This window comes from Capsicum annuum, chromosome 2 (genome assembly GCF_002878395.1).
Source record: "Capsicum annuum cultivar UCD-10X-F1 chromosome 2, UCD10Xv1.1, whole genome shotgun sequence".
Classification (NCBI taxonomy): domain Eukaryota; kingdom Viridiplantae; phylum Streptophyta; class Magnoliopsida; order Solanales; family Solanaceae; genus Capsicum; species Capsicum annuum.
Genome location: NC_061112.1, coordinates 130,093,890 through 130,102,544, shown reverse-complemented (window position 1 = coordinate 130,102,544; position 8,655 = coordinate 130,093,890). Strand labels below are relative to the sequence as shown.

The 8,655-nt window shown below is 35.3% G+C and overlaps 1 pseudogene; it reads right to left on the bottom strand.

Moving 5' to 3' along the window:
• LOC107858183 lies at window positions 1-5,502 on the bottom strand (annotated as a pseudogene).
• Window positions 5,503-8,655: the final 3,153 nt, after the last annotated feature.

The window sequence follows — 8,655 nt, the reverse complement described above, 5'->3', positions numbered from 1 at the left end:
TGCAATCAACATAAATATTCTTATAAGATTTGTGAAAGGGAAAAAATGCATAAAACAAGTTGACGTTTCTGGAATTTCAAAATAAACATAAAGGGCACTAGAGACGTAGAGAACCATACATAAACACTTGGTCAAAATTCAAAAAAACTAGGCATTATCTATCGATATCTCATTTAAAGATCGGCTCTGTCTGGATATCTAGGGAAGGGAATGACATCCCGAATGTTCTCTATCCCAGTGGCAAACAGAATCATTCGCTCAAAGCCTAAACCGAAACCAGTGTTTTACAGTACCATGGCGCCTCAGGTCCAGATACCACTCATATGGCTCTCGTGGTAGACCCAAATCCAGCATCCTGCAATTAAAAGAAGGCAAATCTCATCAAAATTCCATCATTTATTCATTGTCATTACCTCAGGCTAATTAATTCCATTTCATCTTAAGAACAAAGAGTAGGCCAAACCGACTGAAATCAGATTCTGGATTCTAATCCCCAAGTATAGGAACCAGATATATAATCTTGCTGTCTACTAGAAAGTAAATTTGTCTGTTCATACCTTGATCTCAGAACCTCATAATCTTCTTCTCTTTGGCTTCCTCCAATTAGTTCGCCCACCTGCAGAGGAATGCAAACATTTATTTGTGCATAGGCAGACAAATTTACTCATGATATTGAAATGTAAAATTGTAAAGGGAATGCTGGAAGGGCAACCGCAGGTAACTAGGTAAGTGATATGTTCTTTGAGAAAAAAATACAACTGGTTCTTTTGCTCTAATTAACTTCCCTGAAATACAAAAGGCGGTGGGGCTGCCTGGTCAGTCTGTTATCACTCCTTACCATCTGTTTGGAAGGTTGTTTTGATTGTTCCTTAAAATGTATGGTATGGATGGTTTAATTTCATGGTTTGGTAACCATGAAAAGCCCCATTTTATGTAACCACCGATTTGGTGGTATCCCATGGTTTGCTTTTTTTTTTTTTCCAATTATACCCTTACTTAATGTTATATAAACCTATTTTATCCTTCACCTTATATTATTTAACTCCACCTCCTACCTCGACATCACCCCACCAGCCTCCCCCCCCCCCCCCCAAAACCTACTAACCCCCTCCTCCATCAATTTCTTTTTTATTTTTAAAATTTATTTTTTAAAACTTTAAAGAAAATTTTCTTACACCCCAACCTCCTACCATCTCCCCCCCTCCCCCACAAAAAAAAAATTAATTAATTAATTTCTTTAAAAGATATTAGAACTTTTTTTCTTACCCCCACCCTGACCCCCTACTCCACTACCCCATCCCCAAAATATTCTTTTAAAAAAAATCACTTTTTTTCTTACCCTGCCCCCTTTATCATATTCGTTTTCATTATTTTGTGTTAAACATATACAAATGATTTTAGAAAATATTCTTTTGCTTGTGTTATGAACACAAGAAAATAAGCAAGAAATAATTTATTTTCTTGAAAAATATTTTTTTTGGATTTCATATCGAACAGACCCATAGCATACACAAAAGATGCACTCAAACTTTGTACTTGTCTTTGGTGTCACATCTCAAAACACCAAAAAGAAATGAAATTTGTTACTACAAAAAATAAAGCCGGTTATATCTGTTTGATCTACTATTTTATTGATTTTGTTAACATTTACATGAATTTAACAACTTAATATATATAGAAGGCATAATTTATGACAAATTAATAGGAAGAAAATTATTTTATTAACATTTATTGATAAATTTAACATTTATAATAATTAAGGACATTTTAGTAAATCTATCGGTTACAATACAGTGTCATACTGTCAAACCAAACAATAAAACTGTCATTAAACAGCAGTGAATGATACCATCTATCCAAACATTGTATTGTACTATATTGTAGTATACCATACCATAGTACATTATGAAACCATGGCAAACCACCATCCAAACTAAGTGTTAGTCGCCAGAAATAGTTACTGCACTAGTTAATTGCAGTAATTGTTTCCTTGTAGTAGTAAACTCCAGTAGTTACTGCACTAGTTAACTATAGTTTCTTAGTCCAGTAGCAGTTACTTCTTTGATAGTTTTGCAGTTTTTCATTCCAGTAATATTAGGAAGTTATGTCCTAGTTACCAGGGGTAGTTATCTTATCAATATTATGTATTTAAACCCTGTTTATCAAATCTAAGCAGAAAATATTTCAGTTTCTGAATACTTTTAACTCAAGAGATTGCAGGTTCGAACCAGCACCGTAGGTCGCAGAAAGAAAACACCAGATTTCATCTTCCAACGTCCCATAGCTGGATCCATATCCGGGGACCGCAACACAGTCGTACAATTCCTTTCACTATATCCAAAATAAGGTTTAATTGTGTCAAACAACAGTGTGTTTGATTTAGCTAGCAACCAAAAAATTTAAAATCCTGCAAGAACAACAATGTTTAAGTGAGATTAAAAGAGATAGTAACACATACGTTTGGACAACATACATGAACTGCTTTTTGGAAACTGATTAGAGAAAAGGTTAGTGAAAAGATGTGTTTAGATGTAGTTTTTGTCAGGATTTGTGTGGGGTCAAGCATCTTTTTAAAAATTATGCCAAGACTTGCTTGAAAAATCTTAAACAAACATTTCTAAGATGAACAATTGCAAGAGTTCAAAACATTTTCCCCAGACATCCAGCTTCCCTACTGATTCTCTAAGAGGAGATCTGTGCATTAGCAGCAAAAAGTTAGTTTACTCATCATTGATTTACATCAAAGCATTCATCTAGACGTTTTTGAAGTGCAACCTGCTTGTGGGTTGATGGCATAGCCTCGTAGGGAACCTATAATGGCATAGCCTCGTAGGGAACCTATCTTTTAACAAGACTAAAAGGGTATTTCTTCCAGCATACCAGAAACAGATTCAACAAACTTACCTTTGGTACAAGCAGATCCATGGCAGCAACAGTCTTCTTGTCTTCATTCACCTTCATGTAAAATGCTTTTATCCCTTTGGGGTAGTTGTACACAATAACAGGTGCCTTAAAATGCTCTTCAGTCAAATATCTAGAATCAAGGTAAATCATGAATCAGAATAGCTACAGAAATACACAGAGCAGGTCTGATAGGTAGACTCTGGAAAAGGAGTACCTTCCATGCTCAGATGCTAAGTCAATCCCCCATTCTACTTTATTTTCAAATTTCTTCACTTTAGCTGCTCCCTCAAGAATCTTTATGGTGTCTGTATAAGTTATACGCTGGAAGTTCGATGAGGCAACCATTCTAAGTCTACTCAGCGCATCGTTATCTATAGAATTAGTTATAAATTCCACATCATCAAGGCAACGGTCGAGTAACCACTGACACAGAAACTTCACATATGCCTCAGCATAATTCATATTTTCCTGCCAAAGGAATAAAAAGTTTGAGCAATGCTAACAGAAAACTTAAAGAAATCTACCCTACAAGAAACCCTACAGAAATTATATGAGAATGCTAGATGTGGCATCTGACATAACTTTTCTGCTTTATTGTCATTCATGTGCTCAGCCCATATTCATAAACTATTTGAAATTGAAACATAATCAAGTAAGAGACCGCAATTTGAACTTGAAACTTAATCAAGCAAGAGGCCGCGAGTTTAAATTGATTCCTTAACTGAGGGAAACTTCTTGTTACTAAAAGTTAACTATCCAGACATTTTGATCTGGAAATATTTTATATAGCACCGCCACCACATCAACATATCCAGTTTATTCCCACAAAGTGAGGTCTGGAGAGGATATAGTGTATGCAGTCCATACCACTACCTCAGTTGAAGTAGAGAGGTTGTTTCCAATAGACCCCCGGCTCAGGACAAATAACAAAATTGTCACCATGGTGCAATTTACTACATGAATACCTGGATATCAACAAAAGCAATTTCAGGCTCCACCATCCAGAATTCTGCAAGATGCCGACTAGTGTGGGACTTTTCGGCCCGAAAAGTTGGTCCAAAAGTATACACTTTAGAAAGTGCACATGCATAGGTCTCACCTTGGAGTTCGCCAGACACTGTCAAGAAAACTTTTCGTCCAAAGAAATCCTTTAGTGTAATCAACCTTCCCATCCTTTTTAGGAATACCAGCAGACAGTCTATATCTTTCTCCCATTTTCAATCTCTCCTGCAACTTCACGAGATTCTCGTCAGCTCTTTTTAGCTCAGCAACTGCAGCACTGATTGGCTTGTTGATGTCCGCAATATTGGCATCAGTTTTCTCGATACTTCCCTTACTAGCTTTTAGCTGAGCAACTACCTTACCTTTCTCTTTGGCAAGTTGCTCAGCAGCGTTAATGTCAGCTTCTGAAGGAGCAGGATTCTCTTTCAGCTCCTTCTCCAACTTTTCAGCTTCGCTTAGCAAACTAGTGACCTGGAACATCTCACCAGCACCCTCACAATCACTTGTTGTGATGATTGGTGTGTGGATATAAAGAAATCCATGGTTCTGGAAGAATGTATGGGTGGCATAAGCTAATGCATTGAGGATTCTTGCAATGGCAGAGATCTAAAAAGGAAAAATCCTGGATTAAAATCAAAAAATTTACTTACCCCTACCTCGTAGAGATAAAAAGATTGTTATAAACCCTCAACTTCAAATAAAGCATATCCAAGCAGTTTGAAAAGAGAATTCAAATGCAATAATTTCATCTTTTAATCAAACATAACTTATGAGGATGCAATTTTTTTTCCCTTCGGTGGACAGAGTTACCTAGGTTGTTTCGGATAGAAACTCAGCTCAACGAAGAATCACCCAAAGCAATCCATAGTAACAAAAACAACAATAACTACAACAAAACAATACGATATACGAAGTAAAATCAACAACATATAATAACAGAAATCGAAGAAAAATCGTAAGAAACAGATAGATATATATCATTACCGTGTTCGTTCGGGATCGAAGATGAACAAAATCTCTCAGCAGTTCAAGCGTCAATTTCGTCTTCGGTAATGGATACTTAGCAGCATCAACAGTACCAACAGACAACACTTTCTTCACCCTAAACTCAATTTTCTGCTTCGCACCTTCCCGCGGAACTTGCAAGTCCCCTTCAACATGTACGCAAATCCCCGTAGGTACCAATTCGCTAAGTTTATGTACTTCGGCATCAACAATTACTTGTAAGTTCGCTGGACATGAACCGTCATTAACTTCGAGAAAAGCGAAGGCACCTTTTCCTTGTTCTCTTCCTGTTTTTACCCAACCGCCGATTTTGATGACGTGTCCAGCGAGTCCTACTCCGTCGTCTGGACGGCTGACGATTGATCGGATCGGAACTCGTTGAGAAAGTATAGCTTCTTCTACGGTGTCGTTTAGGGTTAGTTCGGATAACGGCAGCGTTGAATCGGCCGACGTTTTTCGGAGGTTTTGGTGGCGGCGTATGAGAGCGGCTGGGAGATGAGGAAATAAAATGTGTGGGATTTTTTTGTAAAGTATTAACCCTAGGGTTGTTAGTATAGTTGATATCTTTCTTAAAAAACAAAAAATTCTCATCGGGTATCTGATATTTGAAAATAAAAGTAAAATTTGTTATGAAATATAAAGTAAAGAAGAAAAGAATAAAGAGAATTTTATAAAATAATAAAAAACAAAGAAGAAGAGTAGAGAGAGAAGAGACAGTAATTTTAATTACTTGAGTATGAGAGATCATAAAATTGTAAATATAAAGAGTAAAACTTCTTGGAGAAATTTACTCCTAGTCTGAATAAAAGACGGATGCTTCAAATTCTAATAGATATCAAAGTAGATCTTGATAAATATTGATAGACATTCACTATAATGTAAATACATTTATAACACTCTCCCTTGAATGTTTAATTGGTGGATAATGTGCCTCGGTAAAACCTTACTAGAAAAAAAATCTAGTGAAGGAAAAAAAGTACACATCTCTAATAATACGCATTTCGGCTGCCTCATTAAAAAACTTACAAGGAAAATTCAATAGGACAAAACCTCGTAAGGGAAAAAGAGTACAACGCGTATTAGCTCCCCTAATGAGAACATCCTTGATCTTTACATCTCGATCTTGTGCAGCATCTTCTTGAAAGTTGCAATTGGAGAAGATTTGGTGAATAAATCAGTCACATTATCAGTTAAACGAATCTGTTGCACGTTAATATTATCATTCTTTTGTAGCTCATGTATGCAGAAAAGCTTTGACAAAATGTGCTTCGTTCTTTCTCCGTTTATGAATCCTCCCTTAAGATGTGCTATGTATGCTGAATTATCTCTGTATAAAATTATGTGTAGATTGTCATATTTCACACCACATTTTTCTCGAATGAGATTTATCATGGACCTCAACCATACACATTCTCGGCTTGCTTCATGAATGGCTATTATCTCAGCATGATTCGATAAAGTGGCTACGATAGACTGCTTTGTATATCTCCAAGATATGACAGTACCACCACATATGAACACATATCCTATTTGAGACCGAATTTTATGCGGGTCAGATAAGTACCCAACGTCAGCATGACCAATAAGATAGGGACTGCAATCTTTAGAATAAAACAAGATCATGTATTTTATCCCATTTTGATGTCTCATAGTAGGAGTAGAAATATACCTTGCTAACAAATTGACTGAAAAGGCTATAGGCCTTGTAGTATTTGCAAGGTACTTGAGTGCATCAATTGCACTAAGATATGGTACTTCATAATCAATCCAATTCGATATATTTCGAATTTCAGCAAATAATCTATTGCTTTAAAAACTCTCCAAGAGTTCCAATGATGTTCAAGCAATAAGCTTATACAATACGAGGATTATAAATAAGTTTCCCAGAAACTTTTATATGCTTCAAATAGTTTGAATCCTTAAAAGTTTTCACATAAATTTTGTCAAGTGACAATATTCAACATTTCATGAGTAACATCTTCAAGTGCCTGGACTGCAAATCAAATAAGTTTTACGCTTACCAAAATGCATCATTTCATGTCACTTGATAAATGTTTCTTCGTCAACATGCTTAAATAAACGTAGAATTCAGATCCTCATAATCTTTCACAATATTGTGCCAATATTGTGTCAAAGATATTGATGATATATCATTTTGTATCGGTTCACAATGCGACATAACATTTTGAGATCTTATCACTTCATTATTTTCAGGTACATGAACGTCTCATAAGGTTTCATGAAGTGGTATGTCGTAGGCTCTTCAAGAGCTCATTGCCTTCTTATTATGATTATTTGCTCCTTATTTTTCAAGGACTATTTCATTTGGAACCAATCAGTCTACCACGCTTCACGTATGCATGGACTTTGTCCTTTAGAAACACAAAATAAGAGCACTTGGGCTTAATATGAGATGCTTTCAGCATTTGACTTGAATTATCTTTTAGATGAGGATATGGTGATAATTCCTAACATATTTCATAGCGCTTATAATCTCCCCCTTATGTTAGGAAAACTAACATACATCCTCTACTTCTTTGAGGAATCCATCTTTGTGCATTATGATATATTCATTAATCGTATACCGCACATCAAAATTATTAGATGGAATAATTAGTTTCCAACCTTGAACCAATGGAGAGAGAAAAAATGATCATAATTTATTGGTCTAGTGCATACAAATGCTATTGCAATATATCATATTTTAGACCAATACATGAAGTTTTGTTCTCATTAATAAAGGTTTAGCTATTTATCGAATACATTCAATGCCAAACCATCATCATCAAGATAACTTTCTTGATTGCACAATCTGAAAATTATGTTCTTAACTCAATTTTATTGAGCAAGCAACTTTATGAATGTCAAACTGCAGGTTGACAATGAATGTACATGTGATCATCTTATTGATGCATCTTTTCAATATATCACATGATAGATGAACGGGCCCTTATTCACCTTTTATAATTTTCAAATTTGAAGGGATCCAATCCCAATATTAGTTGGTCCAACCAACTTATCACGAAAACAAACGACATAAACAATTCTTGAAGAATCTTTTAGTTCTTCAATTCATGCACATCTTCGAGATGTCACAATCGTTCATATCAATTTATGAGCTTTTATTCTAGTAAACTCCAAGTTTACCATTACATGTAGTTTTTCTTTTGTAAATTTTAGATTTACTATTACATGAATAAATTTCAAATTTACTACTTCAGAAGTAGATTTCAAAATTATTCAACCTCTATCGGAGGTGTGTTGTGATACAATCACAATCAAGTGCACGTTTGCATTAATAAGTTTTTCATTCCCCAGGAATAAAATATAATTGTGCCTCAAGTCTATCAAATTTTGATAGCTTAGAACCTTTTTCAAAATATTGCTACTTCGGAAGCAAATCGAGGCATACATATGATCTAGAGAATTTTTCTCTAACATATCTTATGATCATAATACGCGTGCGAAAATATCATCACTTTTGATGATCATTATCATATTGTCCTTCCACGCGTATATTCGTGCATTCAATCACTTATCTTCTTTCAGACATAATATACACTGCTACCACATACACCTCAAGGATGAAGTAAGTTGTCATATTTCAGACTTATCATATATTGCCACCATATTCATGGAATGGAGCATATTCAATGGGTCGAATTTCATGACTTTTCACCCAATACCCATGATTTTGCCTTAGTCATCATAATATCATCAGTATGATATATTGAGATTCAAACT